The following is a 26,159-nucleotide window of genomic DNA, read 5'->3' on the forward strand; positions in this document are numbered from 1 at the left end:
TGCACCCTGGGTGGTAAACGGCAAAAACCATCTGATCGACGCTGCGCCTCATATCATAAAGCGAAAACATAAAGGCGTCTCTGAGATGAATGCCCGAAAGCAGATTCAGCAGATTTGACTGTGTGTGGTACCTCCTGTGAGTATAGTAGCATCGATCAAAAGGTTTCTTTTTTTTTTTTACTGTTCTTTTTATGTGTACAAACAAAAACCTATTTTTAGGCTCACATTTATTTCCCCTAAAAACTACACTTCTAAAATTTTAGAACAATAAATGCACCACCTAGAGACACCTTTTGTGAAAAGGTTAATTTCACTCCGCACATTGGTTTATTTAAACGATCTTTTTTACGCCATATAGCGGTCAGGAACACTTTGCATGTACCTCCTGACAAGGCGAAGATGCATCGAGCATCTGCGTCATGTGCCCTTTTGCAAATAATTGGAGCTTTGAAAGCGCCCGCCAGGGGACCGACCATAGACGCACGGCTGAGTAAGTGTCAGTAGATATAGGTCGAACATTTCTTTGTTCTTCTTCTCAGTATAGGGTGCGGATTATCTTAGAAAGGAAAGTAGTTCCACATTGTTGACTTGTCAAGTTCTTCTGTCGGCCAAGGCCGAAATTATTTTCTCAAATTTTACTTACAATAAACGCGAAACAAAATGGAGAAAATCGTGCCGACTCCGTTTGAGGGTAAGAGTCTAAGAACACGTAATACAAAATGAATAATAGAAGACAGTCGCATTCATTCCGCCCACATCGTAACGCTGGAAGTATGAACAAAACCGGTAAAGACCTTCTATTGGATAAATTTAATCCCCGTTTCCAACGCCAAACAGGTCTGAACCGTTTCTTTTGAAGCAGCCTTTCGTCTAGGATTATATATGTATTTGTTTTGTATTTTCCTTTACAAAAGGCAACGAAGCAAATATAATCAGTCTTACTTTCTCATTTCACGTCGTCGGAGATCCAAACCGATTTAAAGCCGCCCGGTGGTACCTTACGAAATATACAAAGTGACGGGATAACTCGAGAAAGTCTTTAAAATAAAAAAAGAAGACACGGCGTTATATTTTATAAATGAATTGAGCGCCCGTGCGGCCCAATTACCTTCCTCTTAAATTCTGTTCTAAAGACTCCGTCTCCCTCATACATAAACCAACCAAGGCAGCAACTCGCACGCACGCCGGTGCAAGCTCATACATAAAACAAAGGGCTTATACTTTCAGTACCGCACGACGCTAAAGAAAACATAGAAAAAAAAAAAAGTCAAAGAGTGTGGTCGAGAACAGTGCCTCAAAATTGCTTCTGAAATTGCTCCTGAAGCGGAGTCAGTCGCTCTAAGCGACTGACGCAGTGTTCGCCGCATCTCCAGTCGTGGCGTTGTAAGGAAAAACTCACCAAAAACGCAGCACCGCGAAACTTCGAAAATTCGAGGACGGCGTCACCGCGCACGCCTAACGGTGTCGGTATAGTTGCAGCCGGCTCAAGTTCAAAGCTCACATAGCCAAGGACAGCTTAAAGCCCTGCAATCATGCTTAAGCGTCTATCCTTTTTGCGGTTTTGCTCTTGGGGTTCGGGCAAGCAAGCCGGCACGGAGAGAGTAAGTAAATATCGGTGCGTCATAATTTAACCGGACGACGCCACAACCTCCTCCACCTCCGGGGGTGACCCGCGTTGCCGAAAGCGCGCGAAATGTGTCGTCTTTGGTCCTCTTTTCAGTCGAAATACAAAATATAAGTGGCGCGAGCCGTTTCAATTATTTATAAAGGTAGTTTTTGTTCCGCATTTTAGATCAGAAAAGAAACAAATGCAGTTTATAAAGTACGGAAACTAGAAATGACCTGTCGACATACCCGCCACAAAGCGGTGGAAAAGGCGGCGCATACTAGAAAGGTGTAGTGGGATCAAGCACCGACGAATGGCGAGCGTAGAAAGGTCCCGGATGTACGCGGCGGCGCTGCAGTCGAGGATCCGACCGGTTCCGAGCGTTTCGAAGACGTTCGGGGCGCAGCTTTCGCTTGCGGTTTGGCCCTTTGGCGGTATGGCAGCGCTAAGTGGCTCCCGTTCTGAGCTGATCTTTACCCCGTGTTTGCTGTCGTTTGTGGCCAATGAAGTGTCATGCCGAATTAGTGTTTAACGTGCTTTAGTGTCGCCTTCTCGAGCCGTTGACACGGAGTGTGGCAGCCGTGAGTGCTCGCCAAGCTCACTACCCCTCCTCCAGTTCACGGCCACTCAAGCAAATAAGGACGTCATGAAGGAGGTTATTTTTTGCTTGTTTTTGTAATATTAATTTGCCTATAACTTTTAAACTAAAGCGAAATTCGAGAAAAGAAAAGTTTGATTAAGTTACTACGTCCAGTGCGCTCAGGTTCGGTGCAAATTAAAAATCAGTAAAAAAGGTCCTCGCAGGGCCCCTTTAAAGAGGAACTCAAGTGCATTCTCACAAAATCCCGTTTTTGTTGAAATATTGTTCGCTGAGCTTTAGTCCATAAAAATGAGGCGTTTTAGATGGTAAGACGTACTAGTAAACACATACCACTAGAAATACATGTGAACTATATATTCTTTTGAGAAAAGAAGGGAAGGGGGGGGGGTGGCATCCTTGGGTCCCCACTATTACCATGTAATTTGAGCAATGAAAATAGTTACACGCGTAGAGATATTTCGAACATAATTGCTATTACTGCTCTTTTCTGGCGCGTAATGCATAATATATATTTTTTTAAAAAGTCAAATCTTTAGGTGTAGGTGACGTAATGCAGATTATTGTTTGAAAACACCGTCCAATGGCGTCCCCTGGTGTCTGCTCCAACACGCAGAAGGAGGGGAGTGTCACGATCTTTCATTACTTTAATAGGGAAATCAGCCTCCCATTAGTGTAATTTCGGGATTGTTTTTTTAGGATGCTTAAAGCCTGTACGCTGAGTCCCTCCCCCCCCCCCTTTCTCTCCTTTCCCTCCCATCGCTTATGACGGAAGTAAACAATGTTTCAACGTTTCTAATACGCGCAAAAGACTGGCCTTCCCACAGAATCTCTGCGCGCTATCTAGCATTCCAATACTCGTCCTGTGCGCGCTTTCATCTTTGTCCTTTGATGTGTGAATCGAACCCTTAGCATGAGCCATATAGCTCTCTTTTCCTGAATATCAGACGCCGTACATGAGTTCACAGCCCATAGTGACTAGGCATTTTTTCGCCGGGTGCTAAGCGATAGAAAGGTGTGTACTCAAAGACTTTTCAGAGTGCATAAAAATGCATTACTATACAGTCGGTGACAGGTTAAGGGTAAAGTGGAAGGTCCTCCCACCTTTCTCCACTTTAGCAGAGCGAACACTGGAGAGGAGGCGACCTTCGCTCTAGCGTTCGCTCTGCTGAAGTGGAAAGAGGTGGGAGGAGCTTCTTCTTTTGCTCTTATCCTGTCACCAACCACGAGAGAATAAGGGTAGAAACTGTGGGAGAGGAGAAGATGAGAACGCGCGGGGGCGTAAGAGCGCCGAGCTCTTGTTGGAATGATTAGTGGGTAGACGCAAAGCTAGGTGCCCTTGTCCGACTCGCTATTCAAACGCGAACGCCGAACGCAAGGCGCCGACATTCGGAGTTTCAACGCGTTCGAAGAGTGAGTGAAGAAAAAGGCAACCAGATTGGCGCCTACCCACTAATCTTCCAACCAGAGCTCGTCGTTCTGGCGTACCCGCGCTCTCTCGTCTCCTCTTCTCCCTCAGTTTCATCCCATAGACTTACCACCCCGCGAAAATCTAATAGCCTCGACATGGACCGGTATTGAGGTGTTCGAACGACTGGACGCGCCGAAGCCTCGGGGATCTCTTTTTGAATTGGGGGCCCTGGCTGGCGCCACCCGCCGTCGGAGGATTCTATATCCGGAGCACAAGTTCGTCTCGTAGAAAAGAGGTAAATGCTTTAAAACGTATTTATTAGACAGCGTTCCGAGCGGGGTCCGCTCTTTATGAGGTTATATATATATATATATATATATATATATATATATATATATATATATAGATAGACAGATAGATAGATAGATATATTATAATTGAATTTTAAAAAGAATGCGGTGAGGGTCCTAAAAGAAGAGAAGGCGTCGAAAACGGAAAGGGTTCTGATTGAGTGTGAATAGGGTAAACAAACTTAAAGAAACAAAAACTAAAAGGGAAGGGTTCACGAGAAATAAAAAAGGCTTTGAACTTTGAAACAATAACGATATAGAAAGGAAAGGTCGACACGTGCCTGGTCCGTGCCAACCAATCAGAAGTTGGGCGCCACAAAGCGAATTGCATTTGGCGGAGTTGCGCGTAGCGGGGCCGTTTATGTTCGAGCAACCCAAACTCCAACCACATCGACTGGTTCAAAGAGAGAGAGAGAGAGAGAAAAAAGAAGGGGTGACGAAGGGTGCATGCAAACAAAGGGGAGAAAAAGGAAAGAAACCGTGCAAGTGGTGCGACGGAAGCCAAACTTCTGATTGAAAGCGTGACCTGCCTACCCACAAGAAGACAACTTTCGCCCCAGACAAAAAATAAATAAATGAATAAAAACGGATCTCAAGCATACAATCGGGGTAAAATGACCGAGGGAAACACGCACACTGTTTAGGAATATGTCACATTGTCGCCACTTCGCGGAATGCACCGCGAAAATTTCGCTAATTGTACTGTTATCTATTCGTTAATAGTGAAAAACTTACTATACGACAACTTACTGTATTAAAACGAGTGTTCAACCCGTTCCACCAAGGCAGTGACGAAAGCTCGTTTCTTCTCAATCCTGGAACGACTTCCTGTTACACGTTCCAGTGGTTCGAAAGGGAGATATTCCCCTCACGTTTCTAAGATTGGAACGTGTCGCTACCTTAACGTTACTTTGCGTATTTAAATTACATATATTGTGCTGGACACTCCGTAGATAAAAGAAATCGAGCAACTCAAAATATTGATATCGAACTATGTGTCGTGTCTCCACGATCACATTTGTTCCAGGTCTGTTTTCGTCCATCTCTCGGACATTTCACCATCCCTTGAAGTCGGATTTTTGAAATAAAAAATAAATAAATAAATAAATCAAAATAAAAAATAAATGCCTGCTGAATTCGGATAAAATTTAGCAGGAATTTAGTAACTATTTAAATGAACACATATTTAGTAACCCATCGCCCCCTCCTTCGTTCACGTTACGCGGCCGGCGTGCGGTTCCGCACTTTGGACAACCAGGAAGCTCCTGTCATCGGCTTTGGAAACCTCTGAACGCACACGGGCTGCGGTTCCGCGTTCTTCGGCCTGCCACGCCGTTCTTGGCACGCAGTCGTCTTACCGTTTCACCTTGCCGTAAGTGCGCGGTGTCGTCGCCCGTGTATGCACAACATGTCTGCACAAAGAGGAAATGACTTTGTCGTTTTCCGCGCATCGCGCACACGTCCTCTATGCACGCGCAAAGGGGCCTGATCTGCCTGCAACTGGGAGAAGGGAAGTTTTAGGATTGTTCATCCCGCGGAAAAGTGCTGAGAGGCTGCATTCACCGTGCTTCGGTGTAGTATATAACCGCTGCGCGAAATGCTAACCTATTTCTTCGAGAATAAGTGTAATCGGAGCAGCGACGTCGGCCCATTTTTTTTTTTAGCAGATTTGTTAAACTTAAAAACGAAACACCCTGTATAGGCAAAGGAAAATGAACACCGTTTCTCTTTCCATTTCTCCGGAAACGTAACGAATTCCAATTTTAGTTTTACCGATGCAAAAAGTAGAGCGCGCTCCAGAAACATCATTCCTTGAAACGCCGATATATATACAACACAGTTTAAAACAAGCGTGTTTCCAAATCAGGAGCCGTGATCACTGCGCATGCCCAGGAAGATATATTTGGTAGAGCGCAGCACCTACGCGTCTAGATCATTTTTATTGAGACACGGGGGAAGTAATCTGAAATTCGTTCCCTGACTGGCTACTCAGAAGGGAAGGGTAGGGAAAATAGACATTTGCACTGCCTCAAAACAAACCCATCTTTAAGATATCGCCGAATCGTAGTGCACGCCCGAGTACGCGCAGTCAAAATCGTGAGCTAATTCCCGGTATTTTCAAAGGAAGTTCTGAAGAGCTTTGATTGGCGCGTTAAACAAGAGATCCATATATTTCAACATCAACGCTTGACTTGCCAGGTGTCCCTCATTAAAAACAAAATATTTAAAAATGCGTATGCCAGGCTAGCACTTGTCGGGGAGCCGGCGAACCCAAAAGGACGCACCCAGTTTTTTTTTAAATCCTCAATATTTTAAAATTAATTTAATAAACCGAACAAACCTATCTTTGTCCAGCAAGGTAAACGTATCCAACCAAAGTAGTGTCCGCTTACATATAATAATCTGAACCTCAAATAATTATTATTCTTTAAAAAAAAAATTATCCCTTTGAGCCCCCAACCCTTCTTCTTTTTCGCTTGGCGTCCCTGCATACGAAGTGCTTTCCATGAATCCTCCAATCTAAGCATGTTGCTTTCATTGCTCGTGAGATATGCGGGTAGTTTCCGCGAAGAAAACAAAACGTATTTTTCGGTCCGGATAAATTAACTATGCTTGCAGAAGGCTCAAACACTGTGAGAATCTGAAGCGCGCTGTTGGGGAAAAAAAAAAAGCGAATGCTCGAAAAGATATGACGTTGCTGGATTTAAAGATAATTGAGAAAAGAGAAATTTTTCTATGAGCCGACGTTCACCTGAGCATTATATTGTCCAAACAAGAAATGATATTGTGAACGCTCGTGGTATTTATAACAGTGGAAAACCCCTGTCAGCAAGAAAGAGAATGTTGTTTTCTTTCTTGCTGAGAAGTTTGTTTCACTGAAATAGACGATACAGGCGTTCGCCATGTCTTTCTTTGTTGTTGCTTTGACAAAGTTAGTTTTAAGTGGACGTCGACTCATGCAGTAAGGACGTTTTTCTCAATTATCTTGATTCCGGTAACGTCATGTTCCCAAACATACTCATTCTATCCCAACCACTGGCGTGACTCTCTCACGGAGTTCGAGCATTTTGCGATCCATAGTTTATTTACCTGGATCGAAAAACATGGTTCTTTTTTTTCGAGAACTGCCTGTATATCGAAGACAAAGATCTAAAAAAGAATAAAAAAAAAGGTTTCTTTTATTTCGGCGAAGTATGCGGGCGGAGTTGGCAACGCACTCAGCTGCCATAAGGAGGAACGGCGTTCGAAGCCCGCTCAGCCAAGATCTTTATTGGATTAATCATTATTTTTCTGGGAATTTCTGGCTCATTCTTGGGTATGGTTGAGTAATTACAGTGAGAGTGCGGGCGAGCTGGTGTATAGAGCAAATGTTTTGTAGCCTCGCTAGCAGACACGAGAGGCGCTCTATTCTCGACGCCAGAAGGCGCTTGCGACGCAGGGACGTGCGGAAATTGCGGTGGTACGCAGGGAAGTGCGGAAATCGCGGTGGTACGCCGCAGTACGCACAGCCTGCACAATTTCTTTGTCCGTGCCGTTTGTTCTTTCGTCGGGTGCAGTTTTAACACCGGATGTACGAGCACTGTTTATCTGAGCACACCCGAAAACGGTGAAAATTTCTACTGAACCAGTCAGCAAAATATGGCCGCGTACTAAACGCCGAACATTCCGGTTTATATTTACATCTGGATGAATTACCGGACCTTGGGCGAGAAACATCAACCGTGGAAGAGAAAAGTGAAATGATAGGAGGGCAAAGTATCAAACTCAACTAAGTTTGATACGCTATTGACACGACCAGCATAAAGGTACCTTTAACATAGGTGCCTTTCCAAACGACAAATCAACCCGCGCCCTTGAGTCGCGAGCACATGCCACGCGCGGAGGATCACGAACTGATTCGCCGCCGACCAGAAAGGTCCCTTAGCTACAGGTACCTTTATGATCGTGTAAATGGGGTATTAAACTTTGTCCTCGTGTCACCTTTTTCTTTTTCTTCCATGGTTGATGTTTCTAGGTTTCTCGCCCCTGCAGTATCGGGTAATTCATCACGATATGTGATTGAGGGCTCTTGTCCGGAACATTCCAGAACGTTCCGTGGGTTTGAGTCTCATGCTCTACCAGTCGGTAGAGCATGAGACTCTTAATCTCAGGGTCGTGGGTTCGGGCCCCACGTTGGGCGCCATGTGGGAAAGTTGCCTTGCTGCGTGCCCAAACCGGCGAAACAACACGGAGCCAGGATTTCGGAAAACGTGAAACTACATTTATTAGTAAATTGTAAACATGAAGTTAGTAATAACAAGGTCATTGGTTGACACCGCCGCAGCGTGTACCTTTCGCTCCAGGCCCCGCTTCTCGCTCCTCCGTTGGCGTCCCCGCTGCTGCTCTTATACGTTTTTTCACGGGGGGTAACGCCCCCCGCGCTTTCTACACAGTGGCGCCCCCTATAGCGTCCACAAACTGTAGCGGTAGCCTAACGCGACACATCGGGATAGTCGCCCTTCCGTCACTAACGCTACATGGTTGCACCTTTTTTATTTAGTTTGGAGGCACAAGTTCGCCTCATTAAACATTTACTTATAAGTTTTACATTCATCTAACATTTTTCATGCGCGACATTCTGGTGGAGTTGGGTGATAAGACTTAATTAACTACACTCAACGCTGTCCCGAGGAAGACGACGAACGTTGTCGGTGAGGACTACAAACGCCTCAGGGACAAGACGAGAAGATTGAACGACAATATCCCGAACAAAAATATAACAAATGACATTAAAACTGAACTAAACATTGATTAAGCTGCCAGCATCTTGCGCAGTCACCGTTCCGTCACCAACGCGGAGTTGATAAGCAGAAGTTAGCCTCATTCAATGGTTATTTCAGTTTTACGTTCATTTGCTAATTTTTGTTTTTTGGCAATATTACTTTTAAAAACTTAAACGAGCTCCAGCATGAATCTTTCCCACGCCCAAATGACCATGGGCTTTGACATTCTAGAATAACTAGTTGCGGGAACGAATAGAAACTAAAGGCCCGTTCCCACACTTGTCTTCATATCAACCGCTAACGTTGCGCTACGACTACGAACGAATGCAACCTGTTGGTTGCATTCACGTGGCAACGAAGCGCCAAACGGTCGTTTCCTTCGTGTTCATTCGCAACGCAATGAGGTGAGCCGTGCGTATTTTTTTTTTTTTTTTTGGCTACGTTAGGGAAAAAACGGAGCGACCACATCGACAGACCAATCGTAGATTGAGGAGAGCTTGGCCACGCGCCTCGCATGACGGTCGTGGTTCCTGCTATATGCTGAAAAACATGGCGTTGATGGTGATCATCGACGTGGTCGGCGTGGTGGAAGCTCATCGTTGCGCATAGAGCGCTATCCTCGACTGTGAATTCTCATAGTGTGTCGGGATGATAGACCCCCACTTCCAAGGAGAGAAGATTCCTCTACTCGCTCGGCGATGTTGTGTCGGCACCCTCAAAAGAACAGAAACGCTCGTGGCGTCGTGTTAGTTTACCTTGACTTCAGTGGTCTTTTTGTTTAGATTTTGTGACCTCGAACATCGCGCGGATCTTTTATTTTGACTACTCCCTGCGTGTACTCAAGTTCGAGGTACTAGTGGTACGTACTGTTTTTGAATATCTGTCTGAAATATTTGAATTCTCACGTTTTCATCATCTGAGAATAGTGAGTAGTAGTAGCATCTCTGAACGCTTGCAAAGTCTATGGAATCATGAAATCATATATCTACGGTGCTATATCGCTCCTAAAACTGCAGTGTACCGTGTAATCGTAAACAAAAGGAAAATGAAAAAGAACGCGTGGCGAGATTCGTGTTGTTGGTTAGGTGTGTTAAAGGTCGTAATCGTCCAAGGTGGCGTACTGCATCTGTTTCTTTTCTCTTTTCATTCATTCAGCCTTGCGAGCACTACATGGAAAAATAAAAATGAATGAAGCATGTGGTTATAGAAAACTGTCTGTCCATTTTCTGTTACATCAGTAAGTGGCAGTGCGGCCCCTTCTTTCTAAAGGCACCGCGCATGCAGCTGAAAGCAACGGGGAAGGGGACGACGTGCTGACGACCGCCATGCTTGCCAGACTCTCTTGTTGCAACGGTTGCAAGAGTGTGTGCGCGGGGCAGAGCGGTCGTTCCAGCCGCTGCGTTGCAGACGTCTGACCCACAACTGAAACGCCCTCAAAGTATTTTTTTAGGGCTCTCAGGCGCCCGTTTTCGGGTTGAGTGGCGTCGCAGTCGGCGTAACCACGCGCGTTGCATTATGGGACATGTCCCCGATAAATTTGGTGGGTAAGTTTCCCCGCTAAATTTAGCGGAGAAATCGATGTCATCTGACCTCGACACCAATTTAGTTTCTCCGCTAAATTTATCGGGGAAAATGACGTCACGACTTTGTGTCACGTCACCCATGAACAAATTCAGCGGCAGGAGGGGAGGTGGAGGAAAGGGGGAGAAGGAAGAGGAGAGGAGGAAGCTAGGAAAAGGACAGAAGGGCACGGAAGAGGAGGAAAATGGGCATACCAACACCTCCTACAGAAGAAGACCGTAGCGCACCAAGTGGTTACGTCACAATGTCGGAGGAAGGAAGGCCATGGCGCAACTACGTGAAAGAATATCTCCTATCGACGTGGAAAAAAAAATGTTTCTTGTCGAGCAGCGCGGTGGTGTTTGTGCGCGTTTATCCGACATTATTATACGTTTTAGAACCACTGTCTTGTACAATTTATTATATACATAATATAAACGTAATATACAACACGTTGCCAAGGCTGAAAGTACCAAATTTATATTTATGAGTATCCCCGGTAACCGCGGGACTACGTGCAGTCCCGCAGCTCCCCACACTTTTCGAATGAACCGGCTCTGATGCGACATCTTTCCTCATAGGGGCTCCGATTCTGATACATTTACGTTGTGTGTGAGCTGCTGAATGTCTGAAAAGGAACGCTGAAACATTTCAGAAGGGAAGGAAACCGCCAAGAAATCCAGTCATCACCGCAGGGAGCGCACACGAGCAAGAGATGGGTCGCCGCTGTTCTCGCCTGGTTATCTTGAGGCTTGTTTTCTATCATGGATGAAGAAAAAATAAAACAATTAAAACAGGGACAACACAACCAGATCTCTCAACTAGCAACAGACGAGTAAACTTTCAACAGCGAGCAGCCGACTATACCCAGGAGGAGGAGGGGGGAGAAGGGAAGATAAAAAAAAACGCGAAGTGCAAGTCAGAGTGGTGGGCTTATCTCGGATTTTAGAAATTCAACCTCAGTTTTCGTGCCCTTGAGCTGCGGCCATCAATACATAGGACAGACCGGAAGATCGATGCACCAATCACAGACTCCGCGAAGGTCACAACAAAGTTTCTAAGACTTCTCCAGATTCTTATCATCCCATAGTCATACATGCTCGTTCGAGTTTGCCTTGTCATCCCCTCTTTGATGAAACACAAATCCTGGGGGGGGGGGGGGGGGGGCATGACAGGAGATTTGGCAGGGAGGTCATAGAATCATTCGCCATGACCACAACAAAAACCAACGTGAAAGCCTGTCTTGTCTGTTTGTCTTAAATGTCCCTCTATCCTTATCGTGAACCCTTCCCTCCTGCTGACGAAAACTTAGGTTGAATTTCTAAAATCCGAGATAAGCCCACCACTCTGACTTGCACTTCGCGTTTTCTTCCCTTCTCCCCCCCCCCTTTTCCTCCTGCGTATAGTCGGCTGCTCGCTGTTGAAAGTTTACTCGTCTGTTGCTAGTTGAATGATGTGGTTGTGTTGCCCTATTTTAATTGTTTTATTCTTTCTTCATCCATGACTTAAACCAACACGCTCTTCTACCAAGCTTGTTTTCTACTTCCCGTCGTTTTTCTGTCATCACCGCAATCTCGGGTAGTTTTTTTTTTTAGAGCGCAGCTCTTAGGGGCCCGTTCCCGGCTTGAGCGGCGTCGGCGTCGCCGTCGGCGTAACCAAGGTCACCCCAAGGTCACGCGACCCCCCAAGGTCATCCCAAGGTCACGTGGCCCCCAAGGCCACCCCAAGGTCACGTGACCCCAGAGGTCACGTGACCCCTCCCCCAGGGTCACGTGACCCCCAAGGTCACGTGACACCCAAAGTCAAGTGACCCCCCGAGGTCACGTGACCCCCCCCCCCCCCCCCCCGAGGTCACGTGACCACCCCCCAGGGTCACGTGACCCCCTCGCCGAGGTCACGTGACCTCCCCGATGACGTCATCGTCACTGATGACGTCACCGGCATCCACATCGTCATCGTCATCATCACTGATGACGTCATCAGTGACGTCACTGATGACCTCACGGGCATCCGCATCGTCATCGTCATCATCACTGATGACGTCATCAGCTACGTCACTGATGACGTCACCGGCATCCGCATCGTCATCGTCATCATCGCGGATTACGTCATCAGTGACGCCACTGATGACGTCATCGACATCCGCATCGCCATCGCCATCATCGCTGACGACGTCAACGGAGTCCGCATCGTCATCGTCACTGATGACGTCATCAGTGACGTCACTGATGACCTCACCGGCATCCGCATCGTCATCGTCATCATCACGGATGACATCATCAGTGACGTCACTGATGACATCATCGGCATCGTCACGTGACCCCCGCCCCCAAGGTCACTTCACCCCCAGTACCCTTCCCTCCTCCTCCTCCTCAAGAGCTGCGCTCTAATTCGGTGTTACAGGGAGTTGTAAACGGCTTTCACTTTTTTTTCTTTTTGTCTTGTTTGACACTTCGGCATTTACGTGGATTTGTGGGACAAGTACCGGCTACGGTTTGAGTGACGTGTGTGACAACTAGCCAACGGTGACTCTGGTCGATTATCAATAGACCTCTCTCTCGACAGAGCAGAGAGAAACTTCTTGAAGTTTGTGTTCAAATATGTTCGTCACGGATCTTGTGGGACGTATGGATACGATCGACAGGTGAGAAACAACTTACTTGCGGGCTTTCTTGGTCATGTAGGATGCGAGTAAAGTGCTGCAATCGTTTTTTTTTTAATCGTGATAGAATGAAATTTTGTTTTTTGTCGTTATTCGTGTGCAGTTGCGTCGACATTTGCAAATATGCGTAATATTCTAGTTTTCACTGCAAGGTGAAGACCAAGTTTGTGTGATTATTGAATGTGCGTTGTTTGTGGTGTGTGTTTATTTATACTAATATTATTTTATTGCCTTTACCGCGTTTATACTAGAATATTAACTGTATTCAGGTAATGTATTATTGTATACAAAATTAGTTATATTGTCGCGAATGAACGGGCGAGGAAACAAAGAATAACTGGCGAAACTGAAACGTTTAATGGGGGCGAACTTGTGCCCAAAAATAAAAAGGGAAACAAAAGATAACAGCGGGCGTCGAAGTCGGCGAAAGAGCAGAGTCGAACGCTGGGGCGAAAACTGACTCGACAAGGTCGCGGGCGGCCTCTTATCTAGAGTGAGTCATTATCTCGAAGATTCGGCGGAGAAGGTTAGAGCGTAGCGCGCTCGGGGCGAGAATGAGCACGTACTTTCTAGAAAAACAAAAGCAGGGATAAACGATAGCAGTTATGTCTGCAACAAGAATAAACGAGAACCTTCTACAAGTCCGTGACCCTGCGCGCGGCATCATCCCCCCCCCCCCCCCCCCCCCTTCCTTTAAAAGCACATCGTCCCGATGCAGCACAAAGCGAAAAACAAATCCACAACTAAAGGACAGCAGAATCGCGAGCCACAGCTCACAGTTTACTGTTCACAGTTCACACGTCGACGACAGTGGAAAGTGCTATCGTTCGTAATACGGCTTCAGCCGGACGACGTGCACCACCTCGGGTCGCGGCTGACGTCTGGTTGATGGTCGTGCTACGTCGGGAAGAACTTCGTAGTTCAGATCTCCGAGGCGTCGGATGATCTTGTAAGGCCCAAAGTAGCGCTTCAGCAGTTTCACGCTGAGACCACGGCGGCGGATCGGTGTCCACACCCACACCCTGTCTCCGGGCTGGAAGTGGACGGCGCGGCGACGAAGATTGTACCGGCGAGCGTCGACACACTGTTGATCGTGGATTCGAAGGCGGGCTAGTTGGCGTGCTTCATCTGCTCTCTGACTGACCGCATGGGCATCGTCGCATCCGTCATCCACAGCCTCATGGGGCAGCATCGCGTCCAGCATGGTCGTCACTTTTCTTCCATGCACCAGCTCGAATGGCGTAAACCCAGTTGTTTCTTGAGCTGCGGTGTTGTAGGCGAACGTGATGTATGGTAATGCTTCGTCCCACGTCTTGTGGTCTACGTCGACGAACATGGAGATCATGTCGGCGATCGTATTGTTGAGCCGCTCCGTTAGCCCGTTGGTCTGCGGGTGGTACGCCGTGGTCCGACGATGGCTGGCATGGCTGAGCCGAAGGATCTCTTGCGTGAGCTGGGCCAAGAACGATGACCCTCGGTCGGTTAGGAAGACTTCGGGGGCGCCATGTCGAAGGAGAATAGACTCGACGAAAAACTTGGCGACTTCCACCGCGGTTCCCGACGGAATGGCTTTCGTCTCCGCGTACCGGGTAAGGTAATCCGTGGCAACGATTATCCAGCGGTTCCCCGACGTCGATGGCGGGAAGGGCCCAAGCAAATCCATTCCAATTTGTTGGAAAGGCGTAGTCGGGGTCGATATCGGTTGCACGGATCCCGCAGGTCTCGTCGGAGGTTCCTTACGCCGTTGGCACTCGTGACATGACCGTATGTACAGATGAACAGTCTTCGGGAGTTTTGGCCAGTAGTACTTGTCACGAATCCGGGCAAGGGTCCTGCTGTAGCCAAGATGTCCGGCCGTTGGGTCGTCGTGGCACGCTTGAAAAAGAGTTTCGCTGGTTCCGAAATTCTTTCTGAAGAACATGCCTCGCCGCAGGACAAAGCTCCGTAGGTCCCGAGAAAAGACCTGTAAACAGAGCCTCCTCGACCTTCGAGGTGGTCGATCACGGAGCGAAGTTCCGTGTCGTCGCGTTGCAGTGCCCTCATGCCGGTAGCGTTAACTGCGCCCAGAAAACGGGCGTCGTCATCGTCGTCAGCGCCGGAGATTGGAGGTTCGACTGAGCCCTAGACAAACAGTCAGCGTCATTATGCTTGCGGCGGGATTTATGCACAATGGTTACGTCGAATTCTTGCAGCCGGAGACTCCAGCGAGCGAGGCGTCCTGACGGATCCTTGAGGTTGGCGAGCCGACAGAGAGCGTGGTGGTCCGTGACAACGCGGAACGGGATCCCGTATAGGTACGGTCGGAACTTGGTTAACGTCCAGATGACAGCGAGACATTCCTTGTCGGTCGTTGAGTAATGTTTTTCTGCCTTGGACAGTGCCCGGCTTGCGTAAGCGATCACCCTCTCTGCTCCGTCTTGTCTTTGGACGAGTATCGCGCCGAGTCTGGCGTTGCTGGCGAAACGTTTCAGTTTCGCCAGTTATTCTTAGTTTCCTCGCCCGTTCATTCGCGACATTTTAGTAGAGGTGCGGGGTACCGCATGTCCGTGCAGCGCACCCCTCCAAGTTCCCGCAGTGCAAGTCCGAACCCAAGCTCCGGAGAACCCGACGAAGACCAGATCGAGACCCGATCAAGTCGCCGCATTCAAGGTCTACCCCCGGAACACGGACTTCTGCCACCCACGACCAGGCCGAAGACGACGATGGCCAACCAAGCGCAGACCCCGGCCGCTTCTGCCGTCGTGTACCTGCCGGTCGCCCCCAGGACTTCAACGCCTTTCCACGGAGACGTCCACGAGGACATTGAAGGCTGGATGCAACACTATGAACGTGTAGCCCGCCACAACGGATGGACAACTGAGGAATGCCTCCACAATCTCTACTTCGCACTTGAAGGAACTGCGAGGCACTGGTTTGAAAACCACGAAGCGTCCTTCACTACGTGGGAGTCCTGCGCCGCCGAGTTGAAGCGAACGTTCCTCAACCACTACCGTCGGCAGCGAGCGGAGGACCTTCTCGAAACAAGGGTGCAGGGCCCTAACGAAAGCGTGACCAGCTTCGTAGAAGATGTCATGCGCCCATGCGGTCGAGCCGATCCGGAGGCAGCCGAGGAGAAGAAGCTTCGCGTCCTTATGCGTGGCGTGAAGGCTGAAATTTTGGGGGGCCTTGTCCGCAATCCCCCGACAACCGTCGACGGTTTTGTGGCTGAAGCCACTAACATGGAGCGAGCGCTGTCGGCCCGAGCAAGCCATTACTATCGACTCGCCGGCGTGCCTGCTCCTCCAACCGCCGCATCTTGCCGACTAGACCTGAACACCACCGGTGTCGACGGCCTTCGGGAAATCGTCCACGACGTCGTCCGGAAGGAGCTCCGAAAGCTGCTACCCGCCGCTGACCGACCCGCTTCGCTCTCCATTTCCGAGGTCGTGCGGGAAGAGGTGCAGAGAGCCATTCAGCCAGAGGCTCCCAGAAGCGTAGCAGTGCCCGAAGAACCGACGCTAACTTACGCCGCAGTGGACCGACGGCCACCGCCTCCTCCTCGCGCCTATGTCGCGCAGCCTCGACGTCTGTCTCCTGCGCCGCCGCACGACTGACGCCACGACTACCAGGTCCAGTACGCCTGCCAGGCGTCCCGCGCACCCCGGAAGACCGACGTGTGGCGAACGCCCCACCGACGCCCTCTGTGCTTCCACTGCGGGGAAGCAGACCACACCTACCGCCCATGCCCATACCGACGACTCGGGCTGCGCGGGTTCCACCCGAACGACCCGCGCCCCCGTTATGGTGAACGCCCTCGGGAGATTGACGAGTACCTGCGACGACCACAGTCCCCCGAGCCTGCGCACCGCCGAGAGTCCCGGTCGCCGTCGCCACGACGTCCAGCTTCGCCGATGCACCGACCCCGACGTGAAAGCCTGTCACCCCTCGCTCCTCGCCGGGAAAACTAGGCGCGGCAACCCCTGGAGGTGGAGTTGCCGAAGACGACCGACGTTAAGATCCTTCACAAACTTCGAAGGGCCCCCACTCAAACACCACCAGAGACCGAAACGACGGTTCTGCAACGGTAAAGAATAACCTAAACATCGTTATCGACGGCCACGACGCGTCCGCTCTAGTCGACAGCGGAGCAGACTACTCCGTCCTGAGTGGGAGGCTCTCTCAACGCCTTCGGAAAGTGACGACGCCGTGGGATGGCCCACAGATACGGACCGCCGGGGGACATCTTATCACGCCAGTCGGAAGATGCACTGCTCGCGTCGAGATTCACGGCGAGACGTGTCCGGTAAAGTTCGTCGTTCTACGAGACTGTGCGAGAGACGTTATACTCGTAATGGACTTCCTGTGCGAATACGGCGCCGTCATCGACCTGGAAGCCAACGAGTTGAGGCTGCGGAAACCTGTCGTAGTGCCCAAGGATCACAAAACTACGACAGCCACGTCAGCTACAGTGCGTGTACTCTCCGACCACATAAACTTGCCACCACGCTCGAGTGTACTTGTGCCTGTCGCGACCGAAAAAGGCATCTGCGGAGAAGATTTGCTGGAAGGTAGCGTCGAACTGCTATTAGCAAGAGGGATCGGCGTCGCAAGAGGCATCGCGGAGCTCCAATGCGGACGCACTATTGCCTTCGAAACGAACTTCCGACAGGAGGCTCAGCACCTTACGAAAGGCACCGTCGTGGGTCACGCCGAGGAACTCTCCGACTCAGCCGCTATCGCCGGAGTATCAGAAGACCTTTCCTCGTGGCCACACGAGACAACGCCGCCTTCGCAGTTCGACATCAATCCAACCCTGCCTACCCTGCACTGTTTATTTATTTAAGCTTTGAGAGTAAATTACAAAAGATTACTTATAAAAGCACGCTCAAAGGAAGAAAATAATAAGAAAAGAGCATGGAACGCACCAAAACGTCATCAAATAAAGGTATTTGTTAATAAAAAGTTCGTAAAAACCAAATTGAAACTGTTCTTTTTTCTTTTCTTTTTTTATCGTGGCCGTCGTTAGTACAAGAAGTAAAAGTGACTAACTCTACATGCGCTTATATATTTCATTCACGAACCAGGCTTCTAAGTCCATTTCCCTACACCGCCAGTCTAGGCTTCGACGCCGCCGACTCGTTCCCCTCCATTTTTCCCCCAAAAGCGGTCGAAATAAACGTTTCCTGCTCCCACTGCTACTGTACAAGCGGAGTCCCGAAGTTTTCAGATTGCGGGTTGCTGTTGAAGAGGCCATATTCACTGCCGCCGTCCATATCCCAATTATAACTGCACTGTTCCGGCTTACCATAATATAGGCTAGAGGGAGCTGTGCGCTAACATCTCCCGAAAACGATCGTTTGTTCACATTCTCTCTTTCTCTCTCCCTCTCTCTCTATTTTTTCTTTCTCTTTCGATTTTTTCTTTGTTTCTCTCTCTCTCTCTCTCTTTCACTGTGTGCGCTAACTTCTCCCTTTTAATAGGACCTGGGCTGCACGAACGCTCGTGCAACAGGAGCACTTGTTAAAGAGTTAAAGTCGTCACTCAAGCCTGGTATAGTCTTCGTATAACAGTCATGAAGTATAACAATTTTTTTATGTCGCAATGAATTGTACACGGAGCCAGCTTAATTATTTACCCGCACGTGAACACGTATTTAAAGCAGCTACAGTTCCTGCGTAAAACTAAAACAAACAAACTAGAGCTCTGCTTCAAAGTTCTATAAGCCTATTCAATGTCGCCATCGAAAGAAGGCTTGAATTCCTGCCATGTCAACATTCCGCAAATAACAATCCTAAAACACGGGGAAAAAAAAACGAGAGTAATATATAGGAATCGAAAGGAAGCACAACGGAAGTCTAGTTGCTAGTTAGCTCCGAGAACCGAATATCATGTACGGATCAGTGGTAAGCTTAACGATCGAATCGGGTTCCGGGACGTTCCCATCTGCCATAACAAAAATTCCAACGAGACTCGTTTTAATGAGGCTAGTGCTTTTGTTGAGATTCCCATAAAAATACGTCGACATTTTTTTGTTTGTTTAATGTTGTGATTGATGATTTGTAACATCGTATAGCGAGTTCCGGTCTTGTTAGCGTGAAGCTCGAGCAGGTACGGACAGGGCTCAATGCCGCAATAGAGACCCCTCAAACATTTTATCAACGCCGGTTGCCTGTTCTTAAAAAAGATCTAGGTCATTATCACTGTCATTTTATCATCATTATTAACATCATTGTCGTCATGCACCATTGATAATCAATTTTTCCGTGTGTTAAGGTGACCTTTAACAATCCAGCTTGCTCAGTAAACAGGGTGCGATAATATATAGGGCCGAGGCTCGATCTAAAATGGGCTGTAAAAATCTGTGCTCGCAAGTAGCAGTCTTAACCTTTCGTCAAAGATGTATTTCACAGGTATGCTGGTGTTACCTTGTACAATTACAAGGAGTAGCTCCCTTTCTGCAAAAAACAGGGCCAGAAAACTTGCTAGGGTTATCGGCGGATGACGACGCAGACGACCAAGTCGAGTGACGAGGCGTTTTTGCCGCTCGTATTGATAGATGACGCTTCGTCCTTGTTCCTGCTTGCTTTTAAAAATATCGAAACTGCCTGGTGACGACCGTGGTCTATTAAAATGAATATATTAGGGGCGAAGCTCCTTAGGTTCTAGCCTTGTCCGTCCGTCTGTCCGGCCGGCGTCCGTGCTCACATAAAAAGAAAAAATGTTTGCGCAGTCGACAGGATTCGAACATGTGCGGGGAGACCCCAATGGATTTCTAGTCCATCGCCTTAACCACTCGGCCTCGACTACGGGACGAATAGGGGGCTCTGAGATCTGGTAGTAACTCAAGAGCTGGGGTTTCTGTCATGGATGAAACGTTGCATGTAGCCGCTCAACGCCTATACAGGAGAAGGCACTGCGGTCAAATGCGTATATAATCGCGTTAAACTTTGCATGCATTGGCTCAACGTTTATAGACGAGAGGGCGCTGCGTTCAAATGCTCAAATGCGCATATAACCACGTTTCATACCATACATTATCTTTCTGACATGGACCGTTGACTTAAGCGGTGGGGATGCGTTTCCACGGCTTCTAGCGGATCCAAGGTAATCCGCTAGAAGAACCACTGGCTCTGCATTTCACCGACCATAAAGCAGTAATAATGAAGTTGAAACGCAACCCGGAACTCAGCACCACCTATGAGAAATAAAAAATACAATCAGTACCATCAGCACTACCTATGAACAATAAAATCAGTATCATCAGCACCACCAGAGCTTCGCCCCAATCAACATCATTCACAACGTGGAGATACGGTCATTTTTTTTATGTACCTTTGGTTTAAAAATAAAACGCGGACAATGATGAAATTGCTTGGCGTTTCTCACAAGTACCGACAGCCACTGCTGGCGAACGCGAGAGACACGTACAACGAGACCACGAGTGAGTGGTCTCGTTGTACTTTTAGTGGTTTTAGTTTTTACATCACCTTTTTTTTTACTTTAAATCACTTAAAGTTTTACTTTTAGTGATTTTAGTGGTGCGTCGCCATTTGCTTCCGAGCGTTGCACGAAGCACGGGCCCGTCCAATGGCGTATTCGATTATTTGATGCCGCTTGTAAGACAAAGAAACGCATCAAGGGGCTGTACTAAGGGCATGGTATGGGGGATCGGTGGCCGAGTGGTCTAGCGCACACCAGCTCGGAGCACGTGGAGCGAAAGCTCGCGCTGCAGAACCCAGGGATCCTGGGTTCGAGCCCCACCCCTGCCCGTTTCGATCTGGATGAGCATCGTACCGGCGTGCGGTCGTGTATCACTACTGCGGGATGCACGTTAAAAACCCCAGGCTAGCGGCTGTACCGCACTGGCTAAATTGCTCATCTACAGCTGGGAGACTCGTCGCCCCTGTGTGGCAGACCAAGTTCTAGGCTGTATAAACACACACACAACCCAATTTTTTTAAGGGCATGGGACTCTTCGGAGTGGGACTCGCGGAGCGCGAGGCTACGTAGCACGTTCTTACCGCTAGATTGGCTGCGTAGGTCGTGGCATTGGCCGTGATCACTCTAAAATGCGAATGCTCGTCGCGCGGCGGCGAGACACAGCATGTTGCCATGGCATCACTCCATCATATTTGCGTCGCCTCTCATTGGTCCTATTTTTTGTATGGTGCAGCAGACAAAAGTCTGACACAAACCCTTCTCCGGCAAAACTAGCGCCACTAAATAAGCTACGCTTCAGAGTAACGACACTTGGCCATGTTGTGCTTTAAAATCATGGTTGCCAGTTATCTGAAGCTTTATCTAATATTACAGGAAACGCTTTTCCGCCATCCACAAGTGTTTAAAAAATTCCCGAAAAAACAAAGCAGTATTACACGACCTTCCTAACACCGAATCTAACACCGAATCTTCAAGGCGTTGACGGTGATGGGGCCAGGAAATCTATCCGCCCGTAGCGGCTCACGACCAGGCCGTGCTGGCAACAGAGGAGAACCGTTTTCGAGCGACGCTCTTCCATGGAGGTTGACAACTGGTAGATCTAAGAACGCTGCTTTGGATCTCTAAACTAGTCAAGCACAAAGTTGGGGCCGAAGTTGACGGAGCGCGCCGATTGAGCTATCACGACGATCACTTCACACTTTTTTCGCCGGCGTCCCAATCTGCGCGCTCCGCGAACTTTCGGCTCCAACCTTTGTGTTTTACGAGTTTAGGGCCCCTGAACAGCGCACTCAAACATTTCGTCCAGTAAAAATCCCTATAGTATCACCTCGTTCAGCGCACAAACCTGCTAAGCGGTACAGTTCACTGATTATGCTATAGCAGTGAACAAATGTTTTCCGCTGCAATTCCCCTGAATAAAAAAAGTCACGACGCCTCCCTACTCTTCTGGTGGGCACACTTCATATCATTTTATTTGCTTTCTCGTAATCGCGCGTCGCATTGATTGAACCAAGATTGCAGGCGACGTTCCTATACCTGGTTTATACTAAAGTCAGAACGCAATTAGATGCAAAAAAAATAAAAGAGACAGACTTGTGTATTGAAAGAGCGATTCCCCTGTGTTTGGTTGGCTTTACCGTGAAAAGCGCATCCGGAGACACACCATTCCAAATGAACCGTGAGGCTGCGTTTTTCACCTTGCTTGATTGGTGCCTTCGGTTCCCCGCATTCGCTATGTTCTGACTGTATAGGCGTTTTCCCTCCTTTCCGCTAAGTCGGCCACGCTCTTTTAGCGTTATTTCTTGCTGTTTCGCATGCGTGCGTATAGAGTGGCGACGTCTGAATCGTCCCAATTACGATGGCAGGCGGTATTTTTAAAAGATGTCGCTACTTGTCTGCAGACACCTTTTCGAGCCAATATTTCCGAGTTACTCGACTGTGGATGCCTGCGTGGCGTCTGATATGCCACAGAAAAGTGCTACACTTCGCTTCGCCATGGGTCCAAGCGTACTCAAAGGCCGGAAGACACATAAACACGTACGCAGAGACTGAAGCCACACTCACCATGTTAATACACCATAAAAAATGAAAGCCGTTTACAATTCTCTGTAATGCCGAATTAGAGCACAACTCTTGAGGAGGAGAAGGGGAAGGTAAAAAGAGAAGGGTATGCCCCTCCTCCTTCGTACCCTTTCCGCCTCCCCTCCTCTCCTCGTCCTCCCTCCTCCTCCCTTCTTCTACCCACCCTACTCCCCCTCCCTCCCTCTCCCTCCCTCCCTCCCTGCTCCCTCGTGACGTCACTCGTGACCCTAGTGACCCTCGTGAAGGTCACTCGTGAAGGTCAGTGTGAAGGTCGTGACTTTCGTCGTGAACTTCACGAGTGACCTTCGTTACGTCACTCGTGACGTCATTATGGAAAACGTCCCATAATGCATTAAAACTTGGGTTTGGGCTAGTTGGTCCATTACTGAATAAAAGGTTAAAAAGCGCGAACTTTCTGGAAGGTTGGCTCTGATTGTCGCGATTGAATTCGATGTGGTTTGGGCAATGTGTATATATAAGTGACAGTGGTGTTAATAAAAACCAGTTGAGAGTGAAGCGCCTGTCGTCCGTGTTTCTTTATTGTCCTCGTTTGTTCGCGCTTTTTAACCTTTTATTCAGTCCCATAATGCAACGCGCGGTTACGCCGACGGTGACACCGCTCAAGCCGGGCGCCTAAGAGCTGCGCTCTAAAAAATAAAAAAACGGCGTTCGCTGCAGACCTAACGCCAAAATAGACATATTGCTGAAATTACACGAGCAGAAGCAGAATGCTGGGAATGTAGGTTCACACGCGGCATGTTCCGGCGTATGCAGCAGTAACTGTTCTAAAGCAATGCCTAAAACAGATGGCATCTTGCACTCGAGTTTGTCACCGCTTTTCTTTCTTAGAATATTTTATACGGGGAAGGCGAGCGCGTGCAGACCTACATTCCCAGAATTCTACTTAATGGTTGGGTAAATTAGCAAAATGTCTAATATCTGCCGACAGGCGTCAAGCATGTGCGAAGCATGTACGCTGCACACATATGTCAAACATGTCTGCAGACAGCTCTTGTATGACCAATGTGACTCCTACAAGCATGAATCCCGTTCTTTGGCTAGGTGCTTGCAATTTCGCGAAGCCAAAAAGTGACGCCTGAATAAAAGCGTGGCCGCGAGGCTTGACACTGATTGGCTTTGAGTGTGTGTGTGTGGTGTGTGGTTTGCGTGTGTGGTGTGTGCGTGTGGTGTCCGTGAGAGGTGTGGTGTGCGTGCGTGCGTGCGTGCGTGCGCGTGTGTAGGGGGGGAAGGGGGAGAGGCTATTGCCCTAAAAAAGTGTTTGCGCCAGGCGGGAATCGACGCATCGCCATGAGTAGAGGCACTATTAACGTGAATAGATTTGTTTGGCTAGGTGCTGGGCATTTCGAGAAGCACGGATAAAAACGTGACCATGAGACTCGACACTGATTGGTCGACGGGTGGGAGAGTAGGAGTGAGGTGCTCGACGCTTGATTGGTTGACGGAGATGTCATGCGACCCAGAGGGATAGGCGAGGAGGAGCTCGACCAGCTTTGCACACTGAAGGAGTGGAGCTCGCGAGTATATGGAAGGCTCTGGAAGATCGCCAGGTTTATCGGCCCGATTAGCGGCATAGTATCGTTTCATTCTAGGAACAACTATCGAGTGTACACATGGTACGTGTTAAACTATCTAACGAAGACCGCCGTGAACATAGGCGTTTGGCATCTGGCAACTCAGAGTATCGGTAAACGTTTCTCGTGCATTTCATTTTGTACGATGCATTATCAGTGTTATCGCAGCTTAAAAGCGCAAGAGCATGGCGCATTTACTGAGCATGACATGTACAGCCGGAAAGACGACGCCCCCATAAATAGACGACGAACGCTTTTGCGTAGCACTTTCCGCACAGCCTGATTGTCCCCAGTGTATCGAAGCGTCGACTGAGGTGCAGGGGGTATACCCAGAACGCAGCTCAGATGACGAAAATTCGGTAGAGCGCCGAACACAGTTATTGGACTAGTCGTAGACCTCTCCAGAAAAGTGCTTCTGGTCGGTTCCAGTCGCAGCGGTCGTGCGAATATGCGCATGTTCGACTGTAATTAATCGCCCTCCCCCCTCCCCGAAGACGTCGAAGATTCACCTAACATGGCGTCATGAACAGGCCTTGTGTCTTCCAGGTGGTGTTGGACGAATGCATGATGGGCTGCGTGTAGATCATTCCAAAAATCGCCTTCTGCGCGCATGCCATATTTGTCTACTGGGTTGTGGAACGCATTGTGACGAGAGAATTATCTTCGGACGCACGCGCACGCATGTTGTAAGCACGTTTGCTTCGCACATATGTATACGCTTCCAACATGTCTGCAAAAAGCTTTTGTATGACCTATGTGACAAGAGAGTCATGCGAGGAAGAAACGCGCGTCAGACAGTGTCTGAAGACTGTCTTTTGTATACTAGCTGTGTGACGTCGACTAACGACTTATAACAGAAAGGCTGCAGACGCGCGCACTTTGAGGACTCGTGATCACACGGCGCTTGTGACTCCGTCTTAAGACGAAGAAAGGCCCGCACGAGTGAAGACGTACCGGGCCGAACGCAGCTCCAGCCACAGAGCCCGTCGCAGAGGCACTTCTTCTTGGTGCTGATGCAGTCCTCGTCCGTCTTGCACTTGCGCAGGCAGCGACGGCCCAGGGCGGCCGCTTCCTCCCGGTTCTGGGGACAGCCCTCGCGCACGTCCTCTTCGTCGCCGTCTGCACATGCGCCAAGAGAAAATAAAAAGAAAAGGGAAACAACGTAAGCAACATACATCGAACAAAAGAATCGCAAAGTGATGCAGTTACATCTGACAGCAATGTGAAAGCAAAATCAAAATAGACGTTCGTATTGAGACAGCATAAGGTCTACCCTGGAGGTATGGCAGCACCGGTTTATACCGTAGGTGACAAATTTATCCGATAAAGTACTACTGCTAATCAGAGGTATTTAACACGCATCGCGCAGTAGCGACACATGACAGCGCATCCGTGTAATGCTCATCCGGACTGAAATGGGTGGGGGTGAGGATCGAGCCGCCCAGGATACTTAGGATCGTATTATGGGGAACCGTATTATGGATTTGAACCGCACCCCTACCCGTTTATGTCTAATTTTTATCAGCTCGTTTGCGCCCCGAGTTTGTGTCGAGCTTTTGCTCCGCGCCTAGGATTGCTGTGTTTACCCCATTTTCATTCGTCGTCCCTCGATTTCCGCCCGATGAATTCGCAGTTGTGGTATGCTGCTCCCTGTCGCAATTCTGGCTGTAGCACAGCAGCAAAAGTGGACTCAGCAGACACGGAAGCTTTAGCAGCCAGGCGTTGGGACGCTGCCACGACACTGACACAATTAAATTTTCTCGTTTTTTTTTCTTGTTTGATTTGTCGGGACATTCCAGCTTTTGTGACATGATTTGTTGCCACCTCTGGTCCATTTTTAGTGTATGGGCTTGTATAGGGTGTTTTCACGCGACGACCATTTGTCGTTCTGTTGATCGATGTGAGTGAGCGAGAAAACGTATTCATTAAACTAATGGGTTCAAGGCCGGGGATGAAACTTGTAGGCCTCAGTGCACTACGTATTTGAGGGTGTCAGATAAATCCTTCAAACGCTCACCTTCGGCCCGCGGTAGGCGGCTCAAAACAGAAGGTGAGAATAATGACGTCAATAAAAAATTACAGCAAGATTCATTGATGGATTCTTAGGGAATGCATT

The 26,159-nt window shown here is 48.6% G+C and overlaps 1 protein-coding gene across 1 annotated transcript in view; it reads right to left on the minus strand.

The window, feature by feature from the left end:
• The window catches only part of LOC8050712 (sushi, von Willebrand factor type A, EGF and pentraxin domain-containing protein 1), a 247,178-nt gene extending 222,021 nt beyond the window's left edge, over window positions 1–25,157 (minus strand). The window contains exon 1 of the mRNA XM_042292376.1: window positions 24,998–25,157. The gene's annotated coding sequence lies outside the window, so the exon portion shown is untranslated. The remainder of the gene's footprint in view (window positions 1–24,997) is intronic.
• Between the last annotated feature and the right edge of the window lie 1,002 nt (window positions 25,158–26,159).

This window comes from Ixodes scapularis, unplaced genomic scaffold (genome assembly GCF_016920785.2).
Source record: "Ixodes scapularis isolate PalLabHiFi unplaced genomic scaffold, ASM1692078v2 PGA_scaffold3__209_contigs__length_174095766, whole genome shotgun sequence".
In the NCBI taxonomy this organism is placed as follows: domain Eukaryota; kingdom Metazoa; phylum Arthropoda; class Arachnida; order Ixodida; family Ixodidae; genus Ixodes; species Ixodes scapularis.